At 48.2% G+C, this 12,167-nt stretch overlaps 1 long non-coding RNA gene across 2 annotated transcripts; it reads left to right on the top strand.

The window, feature by feature from the left end:
* Positions 1-6: 6 nt before the first annotated feature.
* On the top strand, positions 7-11,404 carry LOC105887542. 2 transcript variants are annotated; one of them, XR_001161514.1, is made up of 3 exons: positions 7-1,240; positions 4,885-5,089; positions 11,072-11,404. It is a non-coding gene; the product is annotated as an uncharacterized LOC105887542 (long non-coding RNA). The 2 variants fall into 2 exon arrangements; XR_002774701.1 differs by lacking the exon at positions 7-1,240 and adding an exon at positions 4,291-4,535.
* Positions 11,405-12,167: the final 763 nt, after the last annotated feature.

Genomic DNA, 12,167 nt, shown 5'->3' with positions numbered 1-12,167 from the left:
TTCTAGTTGAGGGGCTGAATGAAGAAAGCTACAGGGGATGGTGGGTTGGGGCTAGGTGGGAGAATCTGGTGTTGGTGGAAAGAATACCAACCTGAGAGCCAGAGAGATGGTTCAGGTTCAGCCCTGTGGCTCCTTCAGTTTCTGTGTCCGTGAAAGGAGTGCAGTGATTCCTGCCTCACAGGGTCGGGTTGACACTGGAAAACACCTGGATTTGTGGGCACCATTCTGGTAGCCGCCCAGCCCAACAAGGTGTCTCTGTCTTTAGAGTCTGCAATGACAGTTCACAGGCTGGTTCGTGTGCACCCTTCTTTCCATCTCTCCTCACATTCATCCTCAAAAAGACTTCACTGCATTTACTGAACACTTGCCAGGCAACACAGTTCTCAACACTTCACCTGGAAATCTCATTTAAGCCTTAAAACAACCCTATGATGAGGGTTGTTCCGATTGATGATGCTTTGGTCATGGGCCGTGAAGAGCAGGGGGGATTTGCTTTGTTGACCCTGAAGCAAAAGCTGTGCAAGGAGCGTCACATGTGAGAAACAATGTTGTCTACAAAGATCCCATGAGGTGGGAAGTCCTCTCCTCAGGCTGATGAGAAGGCCCAGGTCCAGAGGGGTGAGCGGGTCTGGGGTCTGCATGTGGCTGGTTCTTTCTGTAGCACACAGAGGGTCTCCATGTCTTTCCAGGGTTTACATGTGTACCCCAGTTTGTGTTTGATTCCTAGCTCGGACTTGACCAAATGGACTGCTGTCAAGGATACGGTTAGTCATTACAGACTCCAGCTGTGTCACTCAAACAGCACAGGGAGACAGACCCGTGGTCTGTCTGGGACAGCTCGGGCTGTGTTTGGAGGCCCAGAAGCCACCCCACTGTGCTTATGCAGCTTGGCCTAAACCCTGAGTACCATATTTGCCCTTTGTCCATTCGTGCTCATGCATCCTAACATAGAAGAGTGAGTGGGGTCGTTTATAGCTTCCAAAATGATTTCATTTTCTGAGCCTTTGGTCTTCCAATCTGGCAGAAAATCAACAAACTTTGCCTGAGATGAAATGGCTCTGAGGCTTCCAGAAACGCCTCAGAAAGCTGCCCGCACTGGGCCAGCCATACATTGAAATGTGATGACTCTTCTCTGTTTGTTGCAGGTTTTATCAAGTAGAGCTCTAAATTGGTTGATTCAAAGCAATGGAGTAGTTCTGTCTTACTTCCCCCGTGTCCAGTGTGTGATAAGAGTGTGGAGGTGAGAAGTGAGGGGCTGGGGTGGGGGAACGTGGTATGCTTGTCTGTCTGCCTGCTCCATTCAGGACCTGCTGCTGGCTGGGCTCAATCTCCCTATGTGCAGCGTGGGTTGGCAAATGAAGCATGGCCCTGGATCCAGCCACCTCCTCAGCGGTCCTCTGCCTCAGAGCCCTGCCAGCTGCTTCCGCAGCACATGCAGGTTCCAGACAGGAGGAGACACAGCAATGAGGCCGTGGGGTCAGGGCGGCATCCTGGCCTCCTGATCCCTCTTTGTCTTGTGGACATGCTACCTTGTCATGACTGAGATACTGAAGTTGGGGTCACCTAGTATCAATGGTCACAAAGTGGGAAGGAAGGGGGTGGGGGATCAAAACCATTGCCACAAGTTCTTGGCAACCTGCAGAGCTGACAGAAGCAGGACACTTGCTTAGACACTGGCCCTGAGGATGCTGCTTCCTCCTCCAGCTGAAAGTGGCTGGACAGAGACCACGGGGCCCAGGAATGTCCCTGCATCTCTCAGCTGTAGGCATCCATGAGCTAATTGTTCTTGAGGCCTAGAAGTCATTGAGGACCTACTATGATGGTCTTCAGAAGTGTCACCTTCAGATAAGAACAGGTGTTTGTTCCCTCAAGCAGCTAGCACTATTAAACAGACTTCCCCCCCCCCCCGCAGCCAATATTATAATGAATGGTGAAAGACTAAGTAACTCCCCACTAAGGCAGAAAGAAAGGGAAGGATTTTTGTTTTTGTTTCCATCTCTTCTGTCCAACAATGGACAGGATGCTGGTTCTAGCCAGTGCAAACAGATAAAGAAAAGAAATAGAAGAGCACATTTTGTAGAGGAAGAAGCAAAACTGTCCATATTTGTAGGTGATGGAAATAGACAATCCTTAAGAATCTACAAGAAAACAACTAGAATTAACAAGTGGCTTTGTAACATCCTGGGATACCATGTCAGTACATAATCAGTTATATTTCTATACTGCTGAATAATTTTAAAGGAAATTAGAAATACCACAATAGTGTCAAAAAATCAAATATTTAGGGATAAATTGGACAATATCTGCACAACACTTCTATACTAAACATTACAAAACATTGCTGAGATAAAGAGAGAAATATATCATATCTTGATTGGAAGACTCATATTATTGGGATATCAATTCTTCCCGAATTGATCTAGGTAGTCAATGAAATCTCAATTGAAATTCCAGAAGGCTACTTTTTCCCCTATAACTTGACCAGATAGTTTAGCGTTCACATGGCAGGTAAAGGTGTGAGAATAGCCAAAGACACCTTGAAAGAAAGAGCAGTCAAGGGACTTGCCAGAGCTTTCTGTACAGAGCTGAGGTGTATACGGCTGTCGGTGTCAGCAAAACACCCATAAAGGAAGAGACTGCTGGGATAGAGAGGAGGGTCTAGAGATGGCTGAGTGACCGCCCAGTGATTTTGACAAGGGGCCAACACAGTGCAGCATGGGTGATGGTGCTAGAAAGACCTTTCATCCACATGGACAGAGAACCCTGGTCCCTACTTCTCCCAGCTTCCCAGCTAAGAGGTTAGGCAAAGATTTCACAGCAAAGACTCAAAAGCAAAAACTGTAAAACAGAAGATGGATAAACTGGAGTGTAACGTGTGATGAGAACAAGAGTGACTTTGCAGAGGAGAGAGCTGACAAGCCCACGTCGGCCGTGTAGCCATGGTCACATCAGCAGTGAGTCTCTGCAGGACATGACCAGAGGCATCCAGCCCTTGTGGTCTTCTATAAGCTTACAGCCCCAGTCTCATCATGACAAAGACATCACACAAACCCCAACAGGGGACATTCTCCCAAACAGCTAAGCATAACTTTTCAACACTATCAAGATCACAGAAAATAAGGAGAGTCTGAGAAACTGTCACAACCAAGAGGAGCCTGAAGCAACATGGTGACTAAGTGTCCTGCGGAGTCTTGGTTGGGATCCTGGGATAGAAAAAGGCCACCAGAGAGAAAATGAGGGGATTGGAATAAACTGTGGGCTTTAGTTAATGATTATGTGCCAATGTTAGTTCATTAATTCTAACAAACCTGCCACACTAACGTAAGACATTAGTAACAGAGAACCTGGGGATGAAGTCTATGGAAACTCTGCACTATCTTTAAAACTATTCTATAAACCTGAAGCTTTTCTAAAATACAAAGTTTATTTTTACAAAAGCAGCCATAAGGAGGGAAGGAGATTGGTAAATTGGACTTTATCAAAGTTTAAAATGACTCATCAAAAAACTTTCTCAAGAAAATGAAAAGTCAAGCTACAGATTGGGTGAAAATATGCACATCGGACAACCCAGAGAAAGGCTTGTACTAAGACTCTACAAACAACTCTGGAAACTCAACAACAAAAAGATAGCCTAGTCTGAAAAAGTGGTCTGAGCAAGCACTTCAGGGAATGCTCAAATAGTTGATAAGTTTGAGAAAAAGAGGTTCAACTTCTTAGTTCTCTGGAAATGCAGAGAAATGGAAATGCAGCAGAAAATCTCAGACGGAAGCTCTCCACGCCCATCAGAATGGCTAAGATCTAAAAGGCTCAAAGCACCAAGGTGGGGGACTGTGTGGTGCATCTGGAATGCTGGAGCACATCACAGCTAAGAATATAGAATGTTGCAGCCACCTAGGACAAGAGCATGGAAATTCTCTAGATCCATTGTATTTCAATATCCCAGTAATGCCCATGGGGAGCAGAAGTTCCCAGGGACTGAGGAAGCTGCAGAGTCCTTGGGTTCTTCCCACTCCACAGGCAGGAGACTGAGGTCCAGAGGAAGGTGTACAGCCATGGCTGCCCTGGGTCCACTGCCTCCTCCTCCCCTCCTCCTTTCCTTTTTACTTCTCTCTTCATGTCCCCCCCATCCCTATACCCCTCCCCCTCTTTCTTTTACTTCTTCCCTCCCCCTTGTCCTTCCTTCCCCCTTCCTCTTCCCTCCTTCCTCCTCTTCATTTTCCTCCTCCCTTCCCCTGCTCTCCTCCTCCTGCCTTCCTCCCCCTTCTCCTCCCCTGTCCCAGAGCTTTCAAGCTCAGGCTCCCCAGAGCCTACTGATGACACAGAGGAATTAAAAGGAGGAATACAAACTCAGCCAAGCCCTGGAGACTCCTGCTTGATATGGGCAGCTTAAAACTACTTTTCCTTTACATTTTTCTGTGACAACTCTTTTCGTGAAGAATCAAAAAGACTCTCATTAAGTCTTGCTGTTCAGAAGTGTCAGCCGGGGTTGCTAACATGAGATTCAGCAAGCAAATGCCAGGAGCCATCTGCGAGGGGTAATATTTCATTCCGCTTTTGCATAAATGATGCTACCCCCTTTATCTCTGGGCTGCCTGCCTTCAGTGCTGACAGCCTGTCCTGCCCAATGACTAGTACAGTCAGCCCGGGGAAGGGCTTCATTACGGCTCTGTTGTATTTAACAAGGGGTAACTTCAAAGTCCCAGCATCCCTTTCGAGAAATGCAAAGTTAGCTCTTTCCGAAGTTGGACACTGATGTGGGCAGGGTGCTGTAAAGTTGCATGCTGACTCCAAGCCTTCTTGATTGGCCTTGGTAGGGAAGGCAGTGAACAAGGCCTTGGGGAATTTCTAGACTGAGCCTCTCACTTCATGATTTCTTGGAGATAGGGAAAGGCTGCACCACAGTGACTGGATATTGGCCAGATATACTCATCAGAAGGCTCTTGTCAAGAGCTGGAGCCACGCCCAGGCTGAGGAATGACCTTGAGTCAGCAGGGCCCAGCTTACCTGTTCCTCTCTGACTGCTCCCGCCACCGTGGGGACCATCACTGATTCTTTTCCTGGGAGATGAGGGATGCCAGAAATTGCCAAGGTAAGAGTTCAGACCCCTGCGTGGTTTTGAGCATTTCCAGCCTTGCTGGTAACAATCACAAGCATCCAGACCTTCTGAGAAAGGTCCTTTCACAAGGTTAGGCTTGGCGAGATCTGACCCATGTAGTCTTTGGGTCGGTCAACAGAAATTATTAAGCACCTGCCAGGCCCAGATGAGCAGACTCAGGAGAAGCACAGGGCACACCGGGCCAGGTGCAAGGTCCCTCCAGGGACCCTGTGTCTGTCTTGCCCTTGTTCATGTCCTCTCCAGCCATTCTATCCACTTGAGTTTGTGTCCTGTCTGCCCATGTCTGTCCCCAAATCCTGCTCTGATGAGCCTTTGTCTTGGTGCTCTGTCTCTGTGTGTCCTCAGCTTGTGGGTGTGGGTTGCAGTAGGTGGACACTGGAGGTTTCCATCCTAGGAGATACACTGCTCTCCCATGGGTCTCAGGGAGCAGAACTGAGCCTGGGAGGGCTGAGCTAGGAGTTTAGTAGCTGGAGGAAGCTGGACTCTCAGCCTCATGATGCAGAGCCTAAGCCTTACCTCAGTTCAATTGAGGAAGCTCCTGGGTGATTCTGGGGCTGGAGGAATCTACAGGGACTTTTCCTGAGCAGCCCCTGGCCAGCTGCAGCCTCCCAGAATACAGTGCAGTCCTGTGGCCCTACTCAGAACCCATCAGGAATACCTCAAAGGCAGAATCTCACAGCTAGTTCCCTAGAGGCACCTGCTTTTCCAGCTGGGGCTCATCAAGAAAGGAGGAAAGGGAAAGGCACCAGTCGTGGGAGAGGCTGAGACAGGTTTCTGCCAACTGCAGAGGTGCAACCCCTCTGCCGGGCTTTAGTGGGGCGAGGTTTAATCTCAAAGCCCTGTCCTGACAGTCTGGTCTCTCCTCATCTGTGAGAGGTGACCAGCAGGTCTACTCTGAGCTCAGCCCTGAGGATTTTCTTCAGCAAGGCTGGATGCTGCCCTCTGATCACATAGAGCTTTGCTCCCAGGCCAGTCTCTTTAGGGGAAGAGGGAAGGCAGGGCTCTGATCCAGGATCTATAAATGTGAGATCCCATCAGATGTGGGTATGGTCACCCTAACAAGGGTCCCCAAAGGGTATAGATCCTAATCCCAAGAACCCATAAGCTATTACCTTACATGCAAGAGGTATTTTGTAGAGGTGGTTAAGATAAGTATCTTGAAATGGAGAGATTATTCTGGGTTGTCTGGGTGGGTCCTTAGAGTGGAGGCTGCAAGCTCAAAGAGAAGGTGATAAGACAATAGAGCAGAGACAGAAGATGCCACACAGCTGGCTTCAGAGGGGAGGGAGGTACAGGGAAGCTTCTAGAACAGGCATCCTCAAACTACGGCCTGCGGGCCACATGCGGCCTACTGAGGACATTTATCCGGCCTGCTGGGTGTTTTTGCCACCGCTGCCTGTCCTGCTTAGCAGCCGACTGGCCCCAGGGCCCGCAGTCTGGCCCTCTGACGGTCTGAGGGACAGTGAACTGGCCTCCTGTTTAAAAAGTTTGAGGACCCCTGTGAAGCTGAAGGAAGCACAGGGCAGAGCTCTCTGGGGAACAAGCTCTGCAGGTCCCGTGAACTTAGCCCGGTAAAACTCATCTCGGACTCCTGGCCGCCAGCACTGTAAGAGGATAAATCTGTGTTGTTCGGAGCTTCTGAGCTGGGTGATTTGCTCCAGTAGCCATGGGAGGGGCGGAATGTTCTCAGTCCAGCTTGAAGGAGGTGGGAGTTAGTTATTCATCTACCCCACAGGCTGTGATTAGCAGGTGGGACAAATGGATACACAAGCATACTGCATATGACAGGCTGGAGTGCTCAGAACAAACACGTGTGATGGCTTCCAAGCTCTGGGGAACCTACCTGATGCAGTGGCCTGAGGGCTCCTCTCAAAGTTTCCCTGGGGGAGTCTGTGTGGCAGCCGCATTGGGAGGTGAAGTTGATGATGGCAGCTGAGCATCACTGACAGCGATAACTCCCTCTCAAGACTTCCAGTGATCTAGAACTCATCTTCATTCACATTAATTGTTCCACTAAGGACTGTTTGGGTAGTAGGAATCAGAAATTTAAATTTGTGTATTAGTTGTGTCTTTGCAGCTGCAGGTCCTGAGATGCAGAGATAGTTCCTAGTAACACTCCAAAGGTGAGCACAAGTCTTCTGAACAAACTACACACATCTGCGGTGTGATTCGCCTAGAGCAAGGGTGGGGAACCTGCGGCTTAAGGCCACATGTGGTTGTCTAGGTCCTTAGGTGCGACCTTTGGACAGAATCCAAATTTCATAGAATGAATCCTTTTATTTTTATTAATACATTTTTATTCACTTTTTTTTTTTTTGAGACAGATTCTCACTATTGCCCTGGATAGAGCGCTATGGTGTCATTGTAGCTCACAGCAACCTCAAACTCCAGGGTTCAAGTGATCCTTGTGCCTCAGTCTCTCAAATAGCTGGGACTACAGGCATACATCACCGGGCCTGGATAGTTTTTTCTATTTTTAGTAGAGATTGGGTCTCACTCTTGCTCAGGCTGGTCTTGAACCAATCCACCTGCCTTGGCCTCCCGGAGTGCTAGGAATACAGGCATGAGTCACGCACTCAGCCTTGTCTTTTACATTTTTATTATTTTTTTAAATGAATATTTAAAATATAAAAGAATAAAATAAATTTTAACAAAATAATACTCCCAGATTGATCAGCATAATTAGACGTTAGTAAACCCATAAGAGCTAAATTGACAGCTGCTCCACTCGTGCGTTAGTCCTAACTTCTCCCAGCTGACTGGTGCCACTGGCATGAAGCTGGGTGGCTCGATTGTACCAGGGTGTTATCAGCTTTGACAATGGGGCACCATGTTTCTGTGTGGAGTTTGTGCATAGTTGCACAGTTCAACAAAGTTGTGGTGTCACAGCTCACAGCAACCTCCAACTCTTGGGCTTAAGTGATTCTTTACCTTAGCCTCCCGAGTAGCTGGGACTATAGGCAACCATCACAATGCTCAGCTATTTTTACTTTTTAGAGTTAGAGGTTGCTGTGAGCTATGATGATGCCACAGCACACCACCCAAGGTGACAGAGTGAGACTCTGTCTCAAAAAAAAAAAAAAAGTCATTGTTTGATGCTAAGAGAGATCCAATTGAAATATGGAAGAATGCCGTATAGAAATCTCCCCGTTACGGGCCACCCATGGGGTAGTTTCTGGTTGCTTGAGATTTACTATTAAAAATAGGCCTATACCCCTAATTCTATACCCCATGCTATACTATACCATTCTCTCAACTCTGTCTTGACTTGCTATTAGTATTAAAATACAGTAATTAAAAGCCAATTAAGACAAAGACAAATTTCACTTACTGTAACACAGTTTTACTCTCTTATTAAACAGCTTTGTAAACGCGGTGTACAATTTTAGTTAAATGGCAGTCAATACACTTTTCAACTTCACTACCATATGTTTTTAACTTCAAGTAACACACATTAACACTTAAGACTGTTCCAGAGAACACATGGGGCTTGCGGGAGTGATGCACGAAGCTTCAGCTTACTGATGGCACCAGGCACCAAGTTTAAACTCTGATTTCTGTTTTGGATGAGAAATGCTTTCTTGCTTTTCAACCACTTATTGCTGCCAATCTGCAGTCTCCTACTGAACCCAAATCAAGATGCTCTTAAAGCCACAAATGGCTGGTACTCATTTATAGGATCAACGGAAACTGCAGACCTCCATCCCACTACCGAACATTCAATGCTTTCCAGCAAAAAGCAGATACAATGAAATCATTAAAAGGTTAGTTAACTTATTAATGTTTTTCAGTTTTTGAAATTATTAAGTGCATAGCAGTTAGAATTTTACAAAATAATGTACATGTTTAAATAGATCTAATTGAAGTTTCTTGAATGTGGACTTAGTTGATTACAGCTAAATTAGTGTGGCTTCCAACATGGAAAGGTCTCCCCTGGCCTGGAGCCTGCTCAGGATGTGGGCAAGACCAGGCCCTCCAGGGCTCTGAGCACATTTAAATTCTCCTGTGCCCCCTACTCACAGGTAAAGTTTTCTGTACATTTATGTGGGTTGAGTACATGATGTTGAGAAGCTATTTTTATCCAGGAAGGGACATGTGTGGATAAACCATTTTTAAGCACTGCGGTTCTGAATGTAACCATGCAGAGGTCTACTACCCCCTGCAGCAGTCTCTGTCTCACTGAAATGAATTTTGAGGCTGAGCTCTGTAATTTGTAGAAAGAAATGCCCGTAATAACATAGCTGTTTTAAAGAATGCATTCATTAGTTTGCTTAAAATTGGAATTCAATTAAGAGCTAATACAATTCTAATAAACCTAGCATCCTTAGGCAAGGAGGAGATGGTGGCATGTTTTTCCTCATCGGAAGAGAAGTAGGCTTTTCTGGAGAGTGTTGAGGGCGGGCTCTACCTCTGTCTGACCTACATCTCTGAGTTAGAGGACAGTGGTGCAGGGGACGATCGTATGAACAATGCCCTCCACACATGGAGAGTTTTGTGACTCTCAAAGGCACATAGGCAGAGACCATCACTCCCAGCTTGCTGAGTTGTGGGAGCAGTGCAGGGTGGGACTCACCTGTCCAGGCCAGGGAAAGTTCTTTTGGAACAAGACTATGGTCATGATTTTAGAAAAAATAATGGTTTGTTTGTTCACTCAATTCATGTAGCACATGTCTACTGAACAAGCATCAGACACCCAGTTATGGCCTTTCTGCAATTTTCATTCTAGTGGGGAGCAGACAGTGAGTTAATCCCATAACTTAAGGCGATTATACATGTAGCCATAGATCATAAAGCAGATGAGGTGAGTGACAGGTCTTGAGGGGACAGGAGGGGGTCTAGCGCTCTGGAGGGCTGACTGCGGCCAAGTTCTGGGAGGAGGAGTCACTGGCTCAGAGACACAAAGGACAGAAAGGGGGTAGCTGAGTGCAGATGCGGGGGAAGAGCAAGCCAGCTGAGGACGGCACATACAAAGGCCCCGAGATGGGAACTTTGTGGTAAGCATGAGGAACGTGCCCTGACCACAACCTCTGACTTTGCCCAAGAACTCAAATTGATGACATTTATTCAGTACCATTTCTTGAGAACTCATTATGAGCTAATTGTTTCGTATGCAGTGCTTTCTACCAATTAATTTACTATAATCCTCCCTTCCTCAGCCCTTGTACAGATAGCTAGTACTGTCGGCCTCTTGTGCAGAAGAGAAGCCTGAGTGTGGTGAGCAGATGGGACTTGTCCGAGTGCAACCCACCTCTTGTGCCTCCAGACTTACCGTGGGCTGCACCCTGCATTTGACTCAGGTGGTACTAGTAGGAGCTAGACCACGCCATCCCTGGCAGGACCACGCCATCCCCAACAGGACCACGCCATCCCTGGCAGGACCACGCCATCCCCAACAGGACCACGCCATCCCTGGCAGGACCACTCCATCCCCAACAGGACAACACCATCCCCAACAGGACCACACCATCCCCGGCAGGACCACGCCATCCCTGGCAGGACCACGCCATCCCCAACAGGACCACACCATCCCCGGCAGGACCACGCCATCCTCGGCAGGACCACGCCATCCCTGGCAGGACCACGCCATCCCCGGCAGGACCACACAGCTGAATTCAACAATCACTGAGTACAAGTGAGGGAGGCTGGGTCCCTCCCCTCAGGGGCCTTAAAATCAGGGACTGGGGAAGAGTAATAAAAAGCAGAGTCAGCAAAGAAACATAAGAAAAGAGAGTGCCCATGCTGGGAGCACCTGCGGCAGAAAGGACTCTGCCTGAACCATACAACGGAGGCTGGGGAAGCCTGGGGTGCTTCTAGTGGACGTCAGTGAGGGGGTTTCCTTCCAGCCTGCTTCCTGGGACAGAGTGCTGGCTGGAACCAGTTCCACCTCTGTCTGAGCCGTTAACCACCTGAGCTGGTGTTCTGTCTGAAAAGTACTCTTCCTTCCTTCTATCACAGTAGTGGTGAGAACGCATAGTTTCTCAGGATGCCTTCAGGAAGGAGAAGGAGGTAGGAGCTTCCTTTAGGCCAGGACTGGATGGCATTGAGGTGACAGCAGGGGATGCTGAGAGCAGGGGAGCCACACTGAGGTGCTGGACACAACCTTATCCGAGTGGCCAGGTGGCCCTCGATTCAGGGTGGGTGTCGGGGCCCACACTGTGGGAGGAGGATCCAGTGCCTGTGGGGTCGTCAGCCAGCCTTCCCTGAGTCAGCCCCAGGGCTTCCTTCGTAGGCTGTGCCCTGTGCATGTGCCACTGCAATGTGCAAATTTCCCCTGTGGGATTCCGCCGAAATGTCACAGGATCCTGTGGCAGCTCCACCAGACAGGTTCAGAAAGGATGGGATTTTGTGTCTTTTCCTTCTTGTTTCAGGTCTACATCTGAGGCTCCAGCACCAAAAGACTGTGCCAGGCACAGTGTCCCCAGAGACAGGGAGCCTGGGCAAGGGCACCTACAGCCTTGGAGATGGAACTGGTGTCCCCCGAGAAGATTCAGCACAGAGTGCAGGCCTGACACTGATTCAGATAGGTCTGGAAGGAGATTTCCCTGGGATGCCAGAACTTTCCAAGAGGCCAGCTTCCCTCTGATCAGGCCTTCTCCCCAGCTGGATGCATTATTGACGAGGAGCCCCTCCCCATCTAACCCCCGCGAGAGCGTCTCATTTCCCTCCATGATAATTTATACTTGTAATTTTGGCCTTGGTCAATAAAGGCAACAGAGATTTACCCGTTCAATTTCAGCAGGAGGGGCAGAGACTCACAGGCAGGCATCCGTGCCGAGCTTGCTTTGGACTCCTCTAAAGGGAAGCAGAGCCATCAGAGGAAATATTTGCACACTGAAATAGGTCAGCAATTTCCTTGTCCCTGTGGGATTGTGTTAGCAAGTTTGCAAGTGGAAAATGCATTTGGAACTGCCAGTGCCTTACAACCCTCAAATGGGAAGTGGGATGTTAATCCTGCCGCTATTTTAAAACTGGTCTCGGGGTTGGGAGTAATTGAAATCGTTTGGGGCTTAATTTTGCATGAGGATGAGGCAAAGTGTGGCAGGACAGGAAG

Source organism: Otolemur garnettii, unplaced genomic scaffold, assembly GCF_000181295.1.
Source record: "Otolemur garnettii isolate 467f Iridium unplaced genomic scaffold, OtoGar3 scaffold00092, whole genome shotgun sequence".
In the NCBI taxonomy this organism is placed as follows: domain Eukaryota; kingdom Metazoa; phylum Chordata; class Mammalia; order Primates; family Galagidae; genus Otolemur; species Otolemur garnettii.
This window is presented reverse-complemented; position numbering and strand designations above follow the sequence as displayed.